We start from the raw sequence: 20,121 nt of genomic DNA, 5'->3' as shown, positions 1-20,121 counted from the left end.
ACATGCTTATTCTACTGAGCCATCTCCCCAGCCCTTGCTTAGGATTATAAATTACAAATAATATAACTGATATTGTATATTAATATAGGTCTCATTTTTTAACTTTTTATTTTTAGAGAATACAGAATAGTATTAAAACAGAAAAAATTACAAATGATACAGAATTTCACTAAACAAAATATGAATGTGACAGTTTTTTTGTATTCCATAGTTTTGTCTTCAAATTATTTTTTCACATTACCAGATATATGCATGTAAAATAAAAAAAAGAAAGAAAAAAAGTTATAAGACATTGAGAAGAGAGAAGACTGGGTGTGGTGGCACATGCCTATAATCCCAGCACTGGGGAGGCTGAAAGCAGGAGGATCACTATGAGTCCAAGCTGTATAGTGAGACCCTGTACCAATACAGAAAGAAGGAAGGAAGGAAGGAAGGAAGGAAGGAAGGAAGGAAGGAAGGAAAAGAAAGACAGACAGACATTAAGAAGAGAGGAAAAAAAATTAAAGACCAAAAAAAAATAAATAAATAAAACATTAACTGCTCCTTTCCACAGACCACCAGAAATCCACAGTACAATTATACAAACTGTCCTGCTTACATCTTTCTCCCACTCCCTCTCCTGTCTTTCTCCTCAGCTCAGTAATTCTTTCCTTTTGATAGGATCATTCCCTTTTCACAGTATCTATTATACTCTTCAGATTTTATTTACTCTTTCAAGGAGACAATATGATGGTTGCACATGCAGGTCTGATTTATTTCACTTAAGAGTATGGTCCCTAGTTGCATCCATTTACCAATAAAAGTCTCAAATGTATCCTTTTTATAGCTGAATAATATTCCCATTTTGTAAAAATAACTCTTCTTTATCCATTCCTTTGTTGGTGAGCATTCGGGTTGCTTCCCAGATTTAGCTATGACAAATTCCACTGCTGTAAACATGAGTACACATAAGTCACTGTGGTATGATGCTTTCAGTTTTTCTGGAAAAATACCCAGGAGGGGAGCAGCTGGGCTGAATGGCACCTCCAATCCTAGCTTTTTGAGAAATCTTCACACTGATTTCCATAACAGTTGTACCAGGCTGCACTCCCACCAACAGTGGAGAAGGGTTCTTTTTTACTCACATCACTTCCAGCATGTTATTGGTTGACTTCTTGATGATAGCTGTTCTTTCTGGAGTGAGGTGGAATCTCAGTGTTTTAGTTTGCATTTTTCAAATGACCAATGATGTTGAACATTTTTTGTATATTTTCCATTTTTTATATCTTCATCTGAAAAGTGTGTATTCATCTCAGATGCCCATTTTTGGATTGGGTCTTTGAATTTGGGGGCTTGACTTTTTTAAATTTTTATTTATTTGGTTCAGGGTCTTGCTACAGATCTTAGATTCATAGTGATCCTCCTGTCTCAGCATCCCAAGCACTGGGATTACAGGAGTTTGCCACCATACCTGGCTTCAGGGCCGGCACAGTGCACCTGGGATTCTAGGGCCAGCAGAGCATGCAGTACCCATGTTCATACCCAGGTCCTTGTGCTTGTGTGGTAGGCATTTAGACTGCCAAGCTATCTCCCCAGCCCAGGAGATTTTTTAAAATTCCTTATACTTTCTAGATGAGACCTTTGTCAGTGGGGCAGTTGGCTATAATTTTTTTTCCCAGTTTGTGGGGTTTCTTTTTACTCTGTTGGTGATTTCTTTTGAAGTGCAGAAACTTTTTAAAGAGTTGAGATCCCAATTGTTGATTCTCTGAAGTATTTCCCATGCAGATGGTTTTTGTTCATGAACTCTACCTACCCCTATGTCTTTTAAGATCTAAACATTTTTGTGTGTGTGTGTTTGTTTGTTTGTTTTTTGTAATAGAAATCAAACTCAGAACCTTGTGCTTGCCAGGCAGGCATTTAAGCCACTGAGCTATCTCTCCAGCCCTTCATTTTTCAAAATAACTTTTCTTTCAGTCCTTGTGTTATGAACATATTTTAGTACCAGCTTTTCCACATATCCTTTGCTCACACTGTGATTTTCATTTGGGTCTCATTTTTTAAAACATAAAATTGGAAGTCAGAAGTATCTCAGCATTAACCAATATGTTCAACTCCAGCATGACACAGTGATTGTGTTAGTCTTTGTTATTTTTAGTGGTTGTGTAGGACCAATATGAAGCATAGTCTCATGAGAAATTTCTGTTGGTCTGTTATAATAATAAAAATACTAAGTGGTCAGCACAGCATACAGGCATGGCATCAAATACCGCAATTTACACACATAATCTCTTAAGAACAATGTGAGGTTGGTGTCATTATCTACCTTTATCTGTGATAATTGGCTCAGATTCATATAACCGTATTACATGATCGAGGTCAGATGTTAAATTCAAGAATTTTCGTCTGATTCCTAATCTGTCAGTTAATTATCTTCAATTTAAAAAATAATGATGTTTCCATTACATGTTATAAACTGCTTTAATACTTTCCCACTTTATCTTGAAAATGACCCTTGACATGAATAGGGCTGGTATTGAATGTATAAGGAAAGTGAAGATTAGAAATGTTGTTGTTGCTTTTTTTTTCTTTTTCACATGGTGGCACACATCTGTAATCCCAGAACTTGGGAGGTGGAAGCAGGAAGATCACTATCACTGCAAGTTTGAGGCCAGCCTGGGCTACAAAATGAGTTCAAACCCTGCCTAAACTGCAGAGTGAGATCCTGTCTCAAAAAAAAAGATTATTTTTCCTTGAAAAGTAGGAATAAGTTATTGAAGGATTTCCAGAAAGAACAAAATCTTAAATGGGAATTAGTTAATCATATCTATTAAATGTACTTATTCCTCTATTCCTCTATTCTTAGTTCATTATAAAATTATTCCAGAACTTCAAAATGTAATAAGTTGCTGGAGTCGGTTTTCCAGCGTAGGATTGTCTCTATTACATGAGTGCCCAGTGTATGCAATGCCACTTTAAAGATTGTATAGCTTATACTAAGCCAATACTAAACTAAAAATTACAATAAAATGAATATCTAGTAATTATGCATTCTAAAAGGTAAATGTGAAACTCAAAATGTCATTCACAAATGAGATTTTTAAAGCAACTATAATGAGGTTTTGTATTGCTGTATAAAAGTCTATTACATAAGACCCTTTCAATAGGTTTTACAGTTCGTAAGCCCTTGTTGTATGTCTTTTACAATCTAGTTTCATTCTATTTAGTATAATTAATTCATTCATTTAGTATGTACTTTCCAAGGACCTGTGACAGTAGTGCAAGGCATTTTCTAGGTGTATGATTCTCCTAATATCTTTCAGAAGAGGATATAGATAGATACATGATGAGTGAGAAGCTGAGACTGTCTCAGTGGATTCTTACTAGTCTTTCTCAGATTTCCTCCAGTGAATTCTGAAGTTCATGATGGTCCCAACATTCATGAAAATGTGACTACTTTTCAGAGTTAAAAACCAGAACATGGTACTGCGGCTAGTACTTTTCTTCCATTCTTACAAATGCCTGACATCAGAAATTTCTAGAAGAGATTGATATGATTTGGATTATAATTTCAGAGTGTTCAGTCCCTGCTCTCTTGGCCCTGTTGTTTGAATGGCAGCTTATTACATCATAAATGATTGCAAGAGATGCCTGTTCACTTTATGGTGACTGGGAAGCAGAGAAAAAAGAAGAGCCAGGATCCGAATATCCTCTTCAATATCCTCTTCCCACAACAATCTCACTCTCACCCAATAGATCCCACCTTCAAAAGGTTCCGGCACCTATTCCCTGTGATGCAGACTGGTGAGCAAGCCTTTTATGGGACATTTGAGATCCAAATTAGATCAGTGGAGAAGTTACTTTCTTGGATCATGCAGTTAAGGACACATGAAGGGCTATTGTGTATGCAAGAAAATAATCAGTATGGTTTTAAACTAGTCATGTTTTTGTTTAAATCACATATCTGAAATTCCCTTTTGTTAAGCAAAGGAACCAACCATGTCATTTTGACTGTTTCCTTTGTACTGGATTAGAGTAGAGACCTGCTGATTCCATTCAAATCATTTGTGAATATTGTATTGCTCTCAAGTTTGGTATGTATAGCTAGCTTCTCTCTTTCACTTCCCTTTAAATAAAAAACACCTTAATGTCCCAATTTCTTCTCACCATTCCTTTATGTTCCTTTTTGGTGAAGTTTCAAGAATTTGAGCAAGAGAAAATAGACCTGACTTAAGCTTTTTTTTAACTCAGAGTTTCATTTTGATTTTCCAGGCATTTCACATATTCTTCTTTCTAGAACATTCTTGATCAGTTTCTCTATTTTTCATCAACCTTATTTCTCTCTTCAGTTGGGAGTCATCTGTCTTAGTTGTCTGAGATGTAAGAGCCACCAGAGACACTATCACGTCTGGTAGTGAAGTAGCTGTAGCAGTGGTATGGATCTGGTATGTTTGCATATCTACTGGTGCAGTTTATACAACAGCCTGGTTCCTGGGCACAAATATTTGCTGTCCCTCAGAGGTCTGTATATACTGGAGAATTGTAACTCACAGAGTACTGCCAGAACTGGTCTTGGTTAATATCTGGAGTCCCTGTATTCCATCTGTTCCTGGACTGGCCAACTGTAAAGCTCTATTTGGGGCAATGGCAATATACCATCCACCGCTAGGCTGGTAGATGGGCATTGGGACAGACTTAGAAGTGACAGCAGGTACTACAAGGTTTTCTGTCTCCTTTTCTGCCCTGTGTATCTTCAGAAGATAAGTCTTTCAAAATTTTTCTTTAAGATGGGCACCATGCTAGGATTCCATGAGCTTTCTTTGAGAAGCCTGTGCTATCAGATGAGACCTGAACTCTTCACTTTCTGATATAGATGATACCTGCTGAGCAATATGAGAAATATGAGTTCCCTGAACTGTTGCAGCAGGGTGAGTTGAAGTCTCTGAGGTGTTATCCTTGTGAGAATCTTCTGTAATCAACTGCTGGATGCTCTGAGGGGGCAGTCCATGTGGTACAAGTTTCTTCAAGTACTGGCGCCTTCTGCAGAGCTGTTTGTTCTTGCCATGGTGAGATGGACTTAGAGCTGTGGCCTTTTGCCTAAGCCTGTATGCATCTGCTTGGAGGGAGAAGGGAGATCCTGGAGGCTTGCTACCTTAGTTTCTCATCTGCTTTTCTTGCTTTTTGGAGTTTTCTGAATAATTAAGGAAAGCATTTGGTGACTTTGGTGCAATGGAAAAGTAAAGCAAAGAAAAAAAGGACAAAATCCACTAAAGACAAATTATGTAAGCATCAGCAGAGTCTATACCATGATAATATCTACACGCATTTTCTCTCCTTGCTCCGTCTATAATGCTCAGAGCTGCCCACTTTAACTTTCAAAATGTCTAGTATCTGCATTAGAGCACTCTTAACTACTTACCTTCCCTGTCCCTATGATTCTCAACGTATACTTAAAAAGGAACACTTAACTACACAAAAATAAGATTATTAAAGTAAACCTAGACAAATTTTTTTATAAAACCTTCATTCCAGGGCATTAAGAAATCTCTTGGACATACATCGTATGGTTTTACATAGTGTAATCTTTTAAATTTATTTTGTATCCCCAGTAGTATATAAATATTTGCTAGCCCATGTAATTTAACAGTTTTATTTAAAGTTAGAGAAAGAAGTTAGAGGACTTAAATTTTCTTATAAATGTTTGTGATTATGCCTTATGAATATTTTATTGCCAAGCATTAAGCCAAATAGATATTAAAGTCTGTAATCTTTTGGGAATTAAATTCCCAAAGCTCAAACACAGGAAGAACCTCCCACATTTTATAAGATCTATATCCTTTACATCTTTGTAGAAAGTTAATTTCACTGTCTAGTGAATTTTATCTATAGTGAGGGTTTTTGTACTCTTTACCAACCACTAATAAAGGGGTTTTTTTCATTATAGAAAGGAAGCAAATTATTTTGATTATCTGTAGTCTTAGAAAGTTAAAATATAAATGTAAACAACTTATTAGATTATTATGATGATGAACCGGGGAAATAGCTCAGTAGAATAAGCACTTGCCTGGCTAGCACAAGGACCTGAGTTCAATCCCCGATTCAAAAAAAAAAAAAAGATTATTATGATGAAGTCAAAGTCTCTAGTACAAAGTCCTCCATCCTGATTTGTTTGTTTACTTATAAGTCAGTATTGTTGTAATTTAACTTACCTACAGTAACATTTACCTTTTTAATGTATAGTTCTCTGGGTCTTGGTCTTGATAAATCCATAATGTTGTCCAACCATAAGCACCATAATAAGTACATGGGCACTTTCCATCACTCCAAAAATTGCTTAAGGCCCCTTCATAATCATGTCTTCCCACCATCTCAAACATATGATAACCACTGACCTGTTTTCTGTCTCTAAAGTCTTTTTGCTTCTTTATATCATCATGTTGATGTTTTAGTTTGGCTTCATTCACTGAAATGTAATGTATTTCACATTGCTCCATAGTCACTGTTAATCTCTTTTTCTTAATGAGTAGTATTCCACTGTATGAATGTATCAAAGTTTTATTTATTTGATGGCAAAAAATAATTTTGGCAATTATACATGAAACTGTTCTAAACATTTGCCTAGGCTTTTGAGGGAATTTAAGTTTTCATTTGCCTTAGATAAATTCTTAGGAGTAAAATACTGACATGTGCTAACACAACATTTTATGAGAAACGGAGAATAGTTTTTCCAAGTGTCCAACATTTTTGCTTTCCCACCATATTTTGAGAGTTCCATTTGCTCCCATCTTCACCTGCCTTTGGAATTGTCACTTGTTTTATTTGAATCAAATAGGTGTAACTTGTAGTGGTTTAAATTTATATTTATTTCAGCAGGTGAATGGGAATATAGGTCTCTTAATTCCACTCTATGCTGCCTTGGTACTAGTCACAAAAGTACTTGTCTTACAATAGGAAATCATCTGGAGTCATTAATTAGGGTAATGGTTCTCAACAGGGGCAGTCCTCCCCTACTCACCCCATGAAATTTGGCAGTGTCTCTGCACATTTTTATTTGTGATCAATGAAGAGAATATGCTACTTTCATCTAGTGAATAGAGACCAAGAATGCTTTCTAAACATTATACAATATGTAAAACATTTCAGCCCTAAGCTAGACAAATAATTATTGAACCTAAATCTCCATAATGAGGGCTGGCCAGATAGCTCAATAGACTAAAGTGCCTGCTTAGGCAGGCGCAGAGACCAGAGTTTGATCCCTGGTATGCTATGTGGCCCTGCCCCTGGGGCACACTGAGATGGTGACTGAGACTAGGCTGGTGGTGCAGGCCTGTAATCCCAGTGCTTGGAAGACTGAAAACAGGAGGATCACTATGAGTCTGATCTGTGTAGTGAGACCCTGTAGACCCTATACTAAATACATTAAATAAATAAATAAATGTTAGTAGTGTAGAGATTGAGAAATAAAACCTGGATAGAAAAAGTTAGCAACAAAAAAACAGAATAGAGACTGGGCATGGTGGCGCACACCTGTAATCCCAGTTCTTGGGAGGCTGTAAACACGCCAGACTACTACAAGTCTGATCTAGTAGTGAGACCCTGAACACCCTGTAGACCCTTCCATAAAATACAAAAAAGAAAAAAAAGTTAGTAAATGAAATATGAAAGTCTTCCACAAAATTTGTGTTCAGCATGAGATGTTAATTGAGCTCAATTAACATCAATTCTTGGTCTGTGGGTGATCATTTAAAGACTTGTGAATTTAGATAACTGAGGATATTTCATTCCATCAATATTGTATATACTGGGCTGGGGAGATAGCTTAGTGGCATAAGTGCCTGCCTGGAAAGGGCAGGGACTCAAGTTTGATCCCCAGTACCACATGCCATGCCAGCCCCAGAACCCCAGCACACTGTGCCAGCCCTAAAACCAAGTCTGGTGGTGCATGCCTGTAATCCTAGCACTGAAGGGTGAGACAGGAGGATCACTACAAGTCTGAACTGCATAGTGAGATCCTGTATCCAATAAAAAATAATTTTAAAAAAAGATATTGTATATACTGCCAAATAAAATGCTATTTTGATAATATTGGATGGTTTACTGTAGGAACTGTATTATCTTCCACTGTATTTTAAAAGATTTGTGTAATTTACTACCTTATGTAATGCTAGGTTTAGTTTGTGCATATTAAATAACTTTAAACACCTGAATTATTCTGAGAAATTTAATAACCACATTGTTTGGCCACACCTAAGACTGATGTGTAGGAAATTTTTTTTTTTTTTTTACTCTGGCTATTGCTTACTTTACATTTCCAGTAGGATTTGAACTTTTTTTTTTTTTTTTTTTTTTTTTTTTTTTTTTTGGCAGAACCAGAGATTGAACTCAGATCCCTGCGTTTGCCAGTCAAGCGCTTATCTTACTAAGCCATCTCCCTGACCCCTGTTTTTTGATTTGTTTTGCTTTGCTTTGCTTTTATTTGAAGTGCATTCTCAGCCTTGCCTTCTATAAGCCAATAGCATGTTCTCTGTTAGCCTCCCAAAGGGGAAGAACAAAGAGAAAAATCCATGTTTCTGTACTAGGGGGCGTGTATCATTTTTCTGACAAAATCATTGAACATCCCATTACTCTACTATACTTTGAAATCACAATTGAAAATCATTATCCAAATTCAAAATTCATTATTTAAGGTAAGACATTTTGCCAGACTTCTTGCATAGTTCATTTTTGTGGTCTTAGGCAAAACTATTGCCATGTCCACTTTCTTTGATTGTCTGAATCATTGGTTACTACTTTGAATTTGCATTTTGCTGGAAGCAGACTTGAAAATTTGACTGTTGATCTGTACAGTTGAAAAATAACAGATTTGCTTGTGAAATTCAACAACAAAACTGAGCTGTAGTTTTCAATGAGCTCAGTAACTTAAAAGTGACCACTCCAAACTCATTTGGAGTAAAGTAAGAGGAGATTTTTTTTTTTTTTCAAAAGAGTTTGTGGATTATGATGACCCTCACCAAATCTTTCCTTGTTACTGCTGTCTTCACAAAAGTCCTGTAACCAACTTAGGTTGAAGGCTAAAAGTGTGGGCTTTTACGTTTGTTCTGCTGCCCGTTAGAGGGCAGCAATGCACAGACACAGCAACCAGGAAACCAAATAGTGGATCCGAGAACATGAGTCTTTTTTTGAATCTTCTAAACAAAATTGAAATTATTATAACTTGGTAAATTTAACTCATGATCTACATTTTGGTGTAGAATTTCTCAATAACTGCAGATATACTAAACTTTTAACATACTTTTAGTCAAACAGTGCTTTTGTTAATCTGAATTATATCTATGTTGGGTTTACAATATTTTTTAATTTGTTTTTCTTTCATGTTGTTTTTTTGAGCCAAGGTCTCACTGTGTAGTTCAGTCTGGCCTTGAACTCACTGTGCAACCCAGACTGGCCTTGAACTCATAGCAATCCTCCAACCTCAACTTCATAAGTGCTGGGATTATAAGCATGTACCATCATTCCCAGCTAGGTTTACAGTATCTCTAATTGCTTATGGGAAAATTAATAAATAATACTAGTGAGTTTTATATAATGAGTTACTTATATTTAAGCCCTTACTGGATGCTACTACTAGTAACAATAGTAGTATTAGTTGTGCTAGTAGTTTACTATTATTATTATTATTATTAAAATATAAGTATTTAGTATTGTCTTCCCCAAAACCTGGGGGAAAGGAATGTTTTTAGTTCAACAATTACTCTCTTTTTGTTGTTTTTTTGGCGGAACCAGGGATTGAACTCAGGCCTTTGCACTTGCCAGTTAAGCACTTATTCTACTGAGCCATCTCCCCAGCCCCCAACAACTATTCTCTTTAAAATAAATTTTAGGGCCAGCCAAATAGCTCAATGGATTAAAGTGCCTGCAAGCAGTCACAGGGGCGGGTGGGGGGGGGGGGTCCCCAAGCCTGCTGTGCTGGCCCCGCCCCCAGGTTGCCCTGAGAGGGTAATTGAGAACTGGGTGTGGTGTCGCATGCCTGTAATCCCAGCTCTTGAGAAGCTGTAAACAGACGGATCACTATGAGTTCAATCTAGTAGTGAGACCCTGAACACCCTGTAGACCCTTCACTAAAATACAATAAATAAATAAAAATGAATTTTAAAAAATAAAAAGGAGAAGAAAAAAATAAGGTTTTAGTTCAATAAGCATGATGCTATACCAAAGAATATGCAGTGAATAAATATTTTTCAAAATGTATATAGACTTTTGAAAAGTTTAGATTTATTCTGGAAAGGTGTGTATATGTATGTGCTTATCTTATAAGGCTTTCCTATAACAGCATGCCACGATCTTCACAGATTTTTATGACATAGACACTGTGTGATCAGTTTCAGCACAGGTAAAGGAACTAAAGCACAAAGTGATGAGGGAATTGACGTTGTACCAGTTCACACAGCTAGTAATGAGCCAAGCTGAGATTTGAACCTAGCCCATGGAGCATGACACCTATTTTGTCATAAAGATTCAGAAATATTCTTTATAATATTTATGTTGATGAATTATTAATTTTCATCTTATGATTTTTATTAATGAATACCTAACAGGAAAAACCATAAAAATAAAGTATTGAATTTTTAATAATGCAAAAGACATCAAAGGTTTCAACATTTTCTTTCACCATTTCAAAATTTTCTTCCTGTCTTGTCAGGAGCTTCCTACTATATTATACTATGCACACTTAGCAGGGATATAAGAGATGAGCTCTGTTTTGGTGTGCAAAGTCTAAAAAGAAACAACACAAATAAATTCTTATATAAACTACCATGAAAATACTAATAGTACTTTACCAAAAAAAAATCTTTAGTTATCACACCTAAGACAGTCTGCTCACATGACAACAGCAAGTGCCACATGCACACATCATTTACACTAACTGCACATGTATTTTGCTTTCCTGGCATTTTTGTAGAACATACTTGACAACTCAGGAGTTTTGCTGTTTTGTCAGGAGGTTCATGTGTAGTTAATGGGAACATAAAATATCAATAAAATAAAGTATTGAGAATAAAGTATTCTTAATATGTACTGTGCATTTAGACTAGACAATATTTTCACCTCAGCTGTGTACCTGATTATGAAACTGAATAGATAACATAAGAAATAAATTCCTATATGAACTACAATGAAAATACCAATAAAATTCTATAATAAAAATAAGATTGGCTTCAATTGTCACATTCAAGGCAACTTTCACACGATTGTTACATATTCCCATGTCACACTGAGAGCACGTGTTTAGCTTTCTTATGTGATAATCTTGTCACCTTCCTTTATTCTTATGAATTTGGTACAGGGTCTCACTATGCAGCTCAGACTCCTAGTGATCCTCCTGTTTTCAGCCTCCCCAGCACTGGGATTACAGGTGTGTGCCACCACTCCCAGTCTCAGTGGCCCATGCCCAGGGGCAGGGTCGGCGTGGCATGCAATGCCAGGGATCAAACCCCAGCCCCTGCACTTGCCTAAGCAGTGCTTAGTCCACTGAGATATCTCACCAGCCCTTGTCACCTTTTCTTCCTGGGTGGTTTTTGTTTTTTGTACTGGGAATCAAACTCAGGACCTTGTCCTTGTCAGGCAGGCATTTTCTTCCTGTCTTGTGAGGAGCTTCCTATTATATTGTACTATGTACACTTATATAAGATATCAATAAAATAAAATATCAGGGGCCAGGGAGATGGCTCAGTGGAATAAGCGCTTGCCTGGCAAGCTCAAGGACCTGAGTTCAATCCCTGGTTCCGCAAAAAATAAATTAAAATTAAAATAAAATATCAGATATGTAATGAGTGCTTAGAATAGACATCAACATTTTCACATCAGCTGTTTACTAGCTTACAAAACCTAAAAGCTAACATCAAAAATAAAGTGTGAACTGCAGTGTGAACACAAAAATTCTACCACAGAAATCTTTGCTTCAACTGTCACACACAAGGCAGTCTTCACACATGACATTTGCTTGTTCTGTACACAAGTATGGCTAACATTGGACATATATTTTGTTTTCCAGTAGTTTTTTGTAGGGCACACTTGACATTTGGTTTTGTTTTGTTTTGTTATCCTTTGTCATAGAAGGTCTTTGTGATGCTGTGCCTGTTCAACAGAGTGCTTCACAATTTTTTGTGTAGTTCCTTGGGAAAGAAACATTTTGTTTTTCCTCTGCTGTAAATGAGTTCCAGTCCCAATCCTCTTTAAGGAAATTTCTTCATAGTATTTTGTACTTGTTACTTTCTTTGTAAACTGTCAAACTGTTTATGCCATACATGTTTAGAATCAAGTAAAACACAGCCATTGACCAATTCTTAGTGTTTCATGTGACATCATAGTTGCTGCATAACTCATCAACAACATTGACTCCACCTTTTGTTTTATTGTAGAAAGTTTCTGTCTCAGGCTTCTATTTTATTGAGGTTTCCCTATCAACGTTTCCCCATCATGGTGAAATGTTGACATCAACAGTACCAGTTTGTTTTTCTTTACCATATAGAAGGCCAATGTTATGTCTTTCTGAAATCCAAAGATTTTCTTCTTTTTGTTTTACGGAACTGGGGATTGAACTCAGGCCCTTGCACTTGCCAGGCAAGTGCTTATTCTACTGAGCTATCTCCCTGGCCCCCAAAGATATTCTAAACAATCCTGTCTGGAAATTGCAACATTTTACTTGGAATTTCTGTTTTGTTCCTGTGTAGTTACTGTGCTGGTCAATTTGTGTTCTGCTAACAAATGTAACATCAGTAGGAAACTAGTAAACCAATTGTCTGATGTCACATTCCAGCAAGTTTGAGAGATGGGAACAACAAATCTGTTCACAATATCGTTCCATTTATTGCTGTTCAAATAAGGACATATAACGGATGAGTTCCAGGATAAATGCCTAAATTGAGAGCATAGTAAGTCTTCGCACTTAAAAGGAAAAAAATTTTCTTTTCAGACCTCGTTTATTTTGACCCATCCCCTTTCCATATGTCTTTTACATTCCTGTGATTACCATAAATCCCTGCTAAGTACAGTTGGTCTTTGAATGCTTTCAGTTTGGCCTTCATATATTTTATAGTATTTTGTCACATTCCATCTGTTACATTTTCTAACATTGAATGACAGTGCTGGCATTCTGTCCAGTACATTTCACTTCTGCCAACATCCTCACTATATTTTCAGACCTAGTTGTAACATTGGATTATTCTATTTGGTTGTTTGGCCATTTTACATTTTGGCTAGTCAAATATGTACTCTAATTGATGTTTTCTTTGTCATCTGAATCAAGAAGATCTGCAGTCCCTGTGTCTGTATCAGTGGACTCTTGCTCCAATTCACCATCATAAGAACCTTGGCTTGCACAGCCAATGTCAAAATCATCATCAGCATTAGTATCATCCACCCACACCTCACTTCTAAATATCTTTACATTGTCTGATACCCTCTTTAGTCACCTTTTTCAGAATACAATAGTTTTCATTGTACAGATCTTTCCCATCTTTGGTTAGATGATTCCTGGATATTTTGTTTTTCTTAATGCTATTATGAAAGGTATTATTTCCCTAATTTCTCTCTTAGTGAATTTGTTATTGATTTATAGAAATGCTATTGATCTTTTAGTGTATTAACTTTGTGTCTTGCTATACTACTGACTTTGGAATTTTAGAACAATTTTTTTAGTGTGTGCTTTAGAACAAGTGTCTAATTAGAGTTGACATAAGAATTTATTTTTGCCTATCTTCGCTAGTACTATGGTGAAAACAGAAATGATGTATAAGGGCTGCTTTGGCAAGAACAATTCTTTAAAATTTGATTTCACCTCAGAAACTTTGTAAGATAAACCTCAGTATATATATTAGAGATACTTAAAGCAGTCTTATTTCTGTCACATTGCTGAGATATTTTAACTATCTCATATGTCCTACCCTAGCTCTCATTTTTCAAGCTACATAATGAAGAAAAAAAAACCTGTAGGGAGCATTTATAATAATTGATGACCATTGGGCATTTTTAACTGTCAGGAGAATGTATGTGGTGGCACTGAGTTTAATCTGTCCCAGAAATGATAGCTTCGGTGGGAATAAGAAACTTTCTGGTTGCAAAAGATGATAAATGTTAGAATTGGTCCAAGAATGATTGTAAAGAAGCTTTCCCTAGGAAAAATAAACTGTAGAAGAAATGTATTCCTCTCTTACCTATAGTATTTGAAATAGAATCCTACTTTTGAGGACCAGATTAAAATTCATGCAAGCCCTAAGAGTCAGGGAGAACATTGAGAGCTTCAAAAATGACAAAAGGAAGGGAAAAAAGGCAATCTAAAATCTCTATCCAACCCAAAAGAAGTCCAACAGACAGGTCAAAGAAGAACTTAGTAGTCACACACCTGAAATTTCTGAGATGATAGCAACTGAAGTAAAGGAACAACTTCATCAGGCTGTGGAGAAATCCGATCAGAAATAAGCTCTCAGATACAAAAGGAAATGTCTGCTGGACTTCTTTTGGGTTGGATAGAGATTTTAGGTTGCCTTTTTTCCCTTCCTTTTGTCATTTTTGAAGCTCCCAATGTTCTCCCTCTTAGGGCTTGTATGAATTTTAATCTGGTCCTCAAAAATAGCCATGAAATGATTCCTCAATACATCTAAAGAAGACATAAATTTAAAAAATATAGGGAAATAGGAAAGTGATTGAAACAATGAACAGTGCAACACAAAACTAGAGTGCATGAAACAGATTCAAACAGATATGTAGGACATTAACAATTCCCTTGGAAACTGACAAAACCACTTGAATCAACCTGAATGTAGAATTTCAGACCTTGAAGATAGCAATACAGCTAGTGAACATGAAAGGAAAGATCTCTTCAAAATAATAAGGAACCAGGAAGTAATACAACAGCTGCAAGACAATGCAAAGATAAATAATATGAGACTAATAGGTATCAATGAAACAGCTGAAGTTAACGCAAATGACATAAAAAGACTGTGTGCAGAAGTAGCAGCAGAAAATTTTCTAAACATGGGAAAAGAATCTAAAATACACTGTTAAATGAGGTATATAGAACTCCAGCTAGCCATAATGAAAATAAATCTTCACTCAGACACATAATAATCAAGATCCCAGAAAATAAACAAAATAACAGATTATTAGAAGCTGTTAGAGAGAGACTCTTTTTATCAAGATGGTGCCAAAGATGAAAAAGGAAGCCCTTTCCCCTCCCAAAGCTGAAGCCAAAGCAAAAGCTTCGAAGGCCAAGAAGGCTGTGCTGAAAGGCATCAACAGCCACAAAAAGAAGATGCAAATGTCGCCCGCCTTCCACTGTCCCAAGACACTGCGGCTCCGGAGGCAGCCCAAATACCCTCGGAAGAGCGCCCCCATGAGAAACAAGCTTGACCACTATACCATCATCAAGTTCCCCTTGACCACAGAATCAGCCATGAAAAATACCGAGGACAACATACTCGTGTTCATTGTGGATGTCAGAGCCAATAAGCACCAAATCAAACAATCTGTTAAGAAGCTCTATGACATTGATGTTGCCAAGGTCAATACACTAATCAGGCCTGATGGAGAGAAGAAGGCATATGTTCGACTGGCTCCCAATTATGATTCATTGGATGGTGCCAACAAATGCATCAGAAGAAATTGATGACAACGAAACCAACCCTACAAAGATCATCTAAATGAGTCCAGCTGGCTAATTCTAAATATATACTTTTTTTTTCCCAGTAAAAAGAAAAGAAAAGCTCTTAGAGAAAACAAACATCACCTATAATGGAAAGCCTATCAAAATCACAGCAGATTTCTTAGCACAGACAATCAAATCAAGAAGGGCTTGCAGTGAGATATTCCAGGTCTTAAAAGAAAGCTTCCTGCCCAGATTGATGGACCCTGCAAAACTAGCTATCAGATTTAATGGAGAGATAAGATACTTCCATGACAAAGAACGTGGAAGATATTGATGATGACCAAACCAACCCTACAAAGACGGACACATATTTTAGAAAGTGACCAAGAGGACCACAACTTTCAAGAACAAAAACAGAAGAGAATCAGCAAGCAGAGCAAGTAATTAAACAGAGGAAAAAAAGTAGGGATCCTACAGTAGGAAAACAACATGACAAAGATAAGCCAACACATATCAGTTACAGCCATCAATGTAAATGGCCTCAGTTCATCAGTCAACAAAAGCACACTGGCAGAGTGGATCAAGAAACAAAATCCAACAATATGCTGCATACATGAAAAACATTTAACTCAAAATTAATAGACTGAACATCAAAGAATGGAAAGCAATACTCCATAAGACAGGAATCCAAAAAAAAAAAAAAAAAAGCAGCTATACTGGTTTCTGGCAATGTCAACTTCAAGCCAAGCATGTAGTAAAGAAGGTCACTACATATTAGCAGAATACGAAGTCAACGCTCAAAAACCAATAGCATTTCTGTGCACAGACAACAAACGCACCAAGAGAGAAATTATGGAAACCATACCTTTTACAATAACATCTAAAAGATAAATAAATATTTAGGAATCAATCTCACAAAGGAAGTAAAAAATCTATACACTGACTATTAAATAGTACTCTGAAAAAAGAGTTCAAAGAGGATTTCAGAAAATGGAAAGATACTCCTTGCTCCTGGATAGGATGAACCAACATTGTGAAAATGACCATAATCCCAAACTTTGATACAGATTCAATGCAATCCCAATTAAAATACCATTAGTATACCTCACAGATCTGGAAAAAGCAGTCTGATACCACAACGAAAGATGGACCCAACGAAAAAAGGAAACTACAGGCCAATCTCCCTAATGAGCATAGATACAAAAATCCTTAATAGAATACTAGCAAACAGTCCTAAAGTTCATCTGGAACCAAAAAAGGAGGCCTAGAATACCAAAAATAATCGTGTTCAACAAAGGTAAGGTAGGAGAGATCCCAATCCCTGACTTGAAATATATTACAAAGCAAAAAAAAACAAAAAACAAAAAACTGAGGATCAGTAATACAGAACAGAAGATGCAGGCACACCTACAAACATACTCAGCCACCTTATCTTTGACAAAAGAGTCAAATATATTCACTGGAAGAAAGATAGCTTCTTTAATAAGTGGTGCTGGAAAAACTGGCTTTCCACAGGCCAAAGACTAAAAATAGGCCCATACCTATCACCATGTACAAAACTAAAGTCAAGTTGGTAGGGAGATAGCTCGGTGGTCCAAGCATCTGCCTGGAAAACACAAGGACCCAGGTTTGATCCCAGTACCTCATTCCATGTCAACCTCACAGTCCTGATCATGCTGTCTAGCCACAGAAACTTGGCATCGCGATTCACACCTATTATTCCAGTGCTGTTGAGGCTGAGATCAGAGGATCACTATGAGTTCAAGCTACATAACAAGTCCATGTACCTAATTAATTAATTAATTAATTTTTTAAAACTACAGTCAAAATGGATCAAAGATTTAAATATTAAAACTGAAACACTAAATCTTTTTTTTTTCTCCATTCACTTTGGTTTTTTTTAATTTTATTGATAAACAAATAGCAATGAGACAGTTTCAAATCAAATCGGAAGTACAGTTTCAACAAATAACACACTGCATATATTCTTCCTAGTGGTTAATTGCTGTACAAGATGCGGACTTGAGATCCTATTTACAAACACCGTTAGAACAAATCATTCTATTCATTAAGAGAATGCAACTATATATCTATCCTAACCACTTTGAATACACAGATACAAAATGGACATTCATCGGTATACCCCATTTTTTCTAAGTTCCATTATTGAATATTATAGGTGTGTAAACTCAGCAAAATATTCTAAAAGAGTCCAGTAGCCCATAATAGCATTGGGTCTTCTGTTTAACTGGCAATGTCAGAAATTATTGACCTGAGTCAATAAAGATAAATTTAGCATAACAACATGGCTTTACTTCCTATATTTCGTCTTCATACTTTTCTACTGGATGGTTAAGACCAAGGTAAAGCAGGACCTGTGCAACAAGAGTTGTAGCTTTTTGGTCTGAGAAGGTCAGTGAAATGTCCTCAGGATTTATCCTGAGATCTTGTACCTCAGATTGTAGAACCTTTGTCATTGCAGCCATGTGGATGAGTCACGGCCATTGCTTGGCCAATGTGCTCTCTGTGAAAGCCTGAGAGAGTGTCTTCTCCCCATGTGACTCTCCTTAGGCACACTCTACGTCATCGATCACTTTCCTCTTTGGCCCCATAATCTTCTTGATCAGAAAATTTGGGACACTTTCTAGGTACATGAGGTTACAGTACAAGTTCTCATATGTCCTGAGTCTTAATTGACCTTAGAAGGTTAGGGCCAAAATGTTGGCTTTCCTTGTAGCCCTCCTTTTTCTCTAATTTTGGTCTGCAAACTTAGGTTGTTAACCATTCAGAAGACAAGCTTATTGTTATTATCAAACGATTTAGGCTATCAAGCTTAACCTCACTATCTCACTGCATTTCAAACATCTTAGGCATAATAAGGAACAGGTATTTTTCATCAAGTATTGATATGTTGAACTTTAAGTCCCTACATAATATGATAAAAAAACATTTAAGAATTAGATTATATTTTAAAAATAGAATAAATAATTCTATACTTCTCATGTTTGCACATAAGTCCAAAAATCTCACCATATACAACCTTGAAACAGGACAGTCCCACAATATTCCTTTTCCTGTCTCTTGCTGAAACACTAAATCTTCTGGAGGAGAAAGTAGGTAGAAATCTTAATGACATAAGAATAGGTAGAGAGTTTATGAGCAAAAATCAAGCTGTATGAGAAGTTCTCTAAAGAATCAACAATTGGAATCTCATCTTTTTGAACAATTTCTGCACATCAAAAGAAATCACTAAAAAACGCATAAAGTGGGAAAAATTATAGCTAACTATCCCTGGGACAAAGGCTTTCTATCTAGAATATATAAAGAATGTTTTAAAAAATCAGGCCTCCCAAATTCGAAGACTCAATCCAAAAGTGGGCCTCTGAGATGAATATACACTTCACAAATAAAGAGATACAAATTTCAAATAAATATATAAAAAGTGTTCAGCATCATTGGTCATTGAACAGAGGCAAATTAAAACAATGCTGAGATACCATCTTACACCAGAAACAATGGCTATCATCAAGAAGTCAACCAATAACAAATGGTGGAAAGGCTGTTGGGAAAGAGGAACCCTTTTCCACTATTGGTGGAAGTACACCCTGGTACAACCATTGTGGAAATGTGGAGAGATTCCTCAGAAAGCTAGGATTTGAGGTCCCATTCAAGCCAGCTATTCCATGCCTAGGTATTTTTCCAAAAGAAGTGGAATAATCATACCACAGTGATACATGTGTACCCATATTTATAGTAGCACAATTTGTCATAACTAAATCTTGAAAACAACTTAAATGCCTATCAACTGAGGAATGGATTAAAAACTTGGTATTTTAACACAATGGGGTAATATTCAGCTATAAAAAAGATAAATTTGAGGCTTTTGTAGATAAATGAATGCAATAAGAGACTATATTGGTAAGTGAAATAAATCAGACCAGCATGTGCAGATATCATATCGTCATGCTAGTATAAGAACCTGAAAGAGTAAATCAAATTAGAAAGGTACAATAGATACTGTGAAAGGTTAAGAATTTGTTCAACAGGGAGGAAAACTGGGATAAGGAAAAGGACAAAGGAAAGAAGGCAAAAGGATATACTTATGTATATATGCAGTATAATTTAAATAATTGTGCTGCCAGTTTCTGCGGGTCTTAATGCTTAAAATTCTTTTTTTCTTTCTTTTTAATTTCTTCTAACTCTTTGGTTGTCATTGTTTTGTTTTGGTTTTGATCAATTTTTCAGGTTTTTATCTGGTAACCTAAACAACTAATTTAAAGATAATATCATGTATACAGCAACCATTGTTGAATTTCTATTACTTTGTTTAATGAAATTTTGTTTCAATTCTAATCCTTTTTTTAACTATTTTGAATTTTTTAATTTAAAAAAAAATTAGAAAAGTGAAAAATATACATAGATATAGCAAAAAGACATACAGGCCAGGTGAAAAAATGTTTATGGGAAAAGAATATGAGTGACCAACTATCCTAGTGATAGCT

At 36.1% G+C, this 20,121-nt stretch overlaps 1 protein-coding gene and 1 pseudogene across 2 annotated transcripts in view; one reads left to right on the top strand and one right to left on the bottom strand.

Annotated features, from left to right (window-relative positions):
* Positions 1-20,121, top strand: part of Sbf2 (SET binding factor 2) — a 508,807-nt gene that overhangs the window by 267,924 nt on the left and 220,762 nt on the right. The gene's annotated exons all lie outside the window — the stretch shown is intronic.
* On the bottom strand, positions 4,219-6,470 carry LOC105742682 (annotated as a pseudogene).

This window comes from Octodon degus, unplaced genomic scaffold (genome assembly GCF_000260255.1).
Source record: "Octodon degus isolate 3935 unplaced genomic scaffold, OctDeg1.0 scaffold00067, whole genome shotgun sequence".
NCBI lineage: Eukaryota > Metazoa > Chordata > Mammalia > Rodentia > Octodontidae > Octodon > Octodon degus.
Note: the sequence above shows the minus strand (reverse complement) of the source record. Positions and strands in the feature narration are given on the sequence as shown.